The following is a 2,347-nucleotide window of genomic DNA, read 5'->3' on the forward strand; positions in this document are numbered from 1 at the left end:
CAAGTGATGCTTATAAATTTGATAATAAAGTTATCTCTCTTCAATCATCAATACACTAACTATAGTCATCTCTGTTCATCAAATGGATGATAGGTGGTTTTATGAACACCTTTACGAAAATTTTGTTCATAGCATCAATGTTTTTAAGCGTTACAAACTTGAGACTAAACTTAATATACCTTGGTATATTTTATATACCTGGTATAAAAAGCTCGATGACCTATAAATTTTTTGTGATTTTTGTAAACATTGTTAATCAAAAAATGTATTCATAAAGTTATTATTGAAATCCTTAGTATTATTCAGTCCTTGCATATCTCCTTAAAGTTGTGCACCTCTAAACAACGTAAGTCCTGCCGACTAGCGACCGTACTATACATTATAAAATCCAACTCATGTAAGTATATTTTCAAGAAAACAAATAAAAAAAAAAACATATTTTCTAACTTCAAAATAGAACAACATTATGATTCTCCGAATAATCGTATTAAAATTTTCGTCAAAAACTTTTCTCCAAAGTCTTAAATCAAAAGGGTTTTAATATAATATTATATAATATTACGGTCTTATCATATATACCATATTACGTAACTTATAGTAAACGTAGGTATAAATTAAATATGTTCTTAATACGTTTGAAGTGGTATAGAGATAGCTCTTCGTACATTTTAAACTTTAATGTCCTTATCTGAGCTACTCAAAGTTTGAAGGTAGTGCTTAAAAGAGCTTGAGTGTCGTACACAGTGCTCTGTTCACCTACAAACAAAAGTATTACACTAAATATTTTCTGTGTTATTTCTTAATATGTTGTTTCATTTTCTACTTAGTGGTCGAAAATATGTTTCTACTTAGAACATAATATCATCTTCTTTATGTTAACTATTTTTATTTCGTTGGTATTTGATCATGTTTTTAAGGTAGTAAAATCGTGAAATACAAATGGATTTTCTTAGGAATTCAATAAAATTGAATTAATTATAAGGTTAATAAGAATACTATGTACTAGCTGTGAACTACTCGCTTCGCTGGGCAACTTCAATTTTAAATACAAAGATTTTTCTGTTCTAGAATTATTTTTATTTCGAATTAAACTCTTTCTTATTTATTTATCGCCAGCAGACCGTGTGGCCTAATGGATAAGGCGTCGGACTTCGAATCCGAAGATTGCAGGTTCGAGTCCTGTCACGGTCGATATTTCTTTTTTTTTGTATATATAATACCCTACTACTTTTGCATATTATTTTTAAAATTCGGAAAATCGTTTGTTTTTTACGTAATTTACACACATGACTGATATTCCCATACAAATACATACTATAAGGGTAAACAGTGATGTTTACGAAAAAATGTTTCAAACAAAAGTTGTTTATTTTTTTATAAGGAGCATTTCTTACATTTAAACTTTTGTTGTGTCTATAACGGTTTACAAGATAGATACAACGGACCCAAGACCCAATTGACCTATGTTGCTCATTTACGAACTCGACTTCACGTTTTATGTCCTAAACACGATTTAAAAATTTCAGCTTCATATCTATATTCGTTTTTGAGTTATCGTGACGACAGACGGGCAGACAGACAAATAGAAAGACAGACGAACAACCGGAAATGGACTAATTAGGTGATGTTATGAACAAATATATCAAAATTTTAATAATCTCTATATATTATAAATGCGAAAGTAAGCATGTTTGTTTGTTACGCTTTCACGGTAAAACTAGAGAATGGTTTTTAATGAAACTGTACAACAATATAGCTGATATGTCAGAATAACACATGAACTATAATTTATATAGATAAATTAATAATAAATTTTAAAAAAATTTAAAATAAATTTAATTTGACATTTGACATTACCATAAATTACAGATTTCTGTTAAATAGTCAATATGAAATATTTCACGGCCATCTTTGCTGATAGGCTCAATGAATAATTACGACTATTATACTATTTAAAAAAATAGAAAACCATTCATATATTTACCTGTGTAAAACTAAAACAATCTTTACCATTATTTCGAGTGTTATAGAAAGCAGGTAAGGAATCTTTATCAATCTTTACTTTTAAATCCAGCGAAGCGGTTGGGTATCACTCTAGTTTTATTATATTTTTAAGGGCTACAAACTTGGGACTAGACTGGATATATCTTAGTATATTTCATACTGGCCCAATATTAAAGAAGAGAAATTTTGATACTGGTCGTATGTTGATGGATAATACATTAGCTGTGATGATTTGTGAATAATAATTTGAAATAATTTATATGGCGACATCTTTTTAATAATTATATTTTCTACAGTGGATATTTTATATTACAAATAAATCTTAAATGTATTAAGGGCAGTA

The 2,347-nt window shown here is 28.4% G+C and overlaps 1 non-coding gene across 1 annotated transcript; it reads left to right on the top strand.

Annotated features, from left to right (window-relative positions):
• Positions 1-1,118: 1,118 nt before the first annotated feature.
• Positions 1,119-1,191, top strand: Trnar-ucg. Its single transcript has one exon. It is a non-coding gene; the product is annotated as a tRNA-Arg (tRNA).
• The last annotated feature ends 1,156 nt before the right edge of the window (positions 1,192-2,347 follow it).

This window comes from Chrysoperla carnea, chromosome X (assembly GCF_905475395.1).
Source record: "Chrysoperla carnea chromosome X, inChrCarn1.1, whole genome shotgun sequence".
Classification (NCBI taxonomy): domain Eukaryota; kingdom Metazoa; phylum Arthropoda; class Insecta; order Neuroptera; family Chrysopidae; genus Chrysoperla; species Chrysoperla carnea.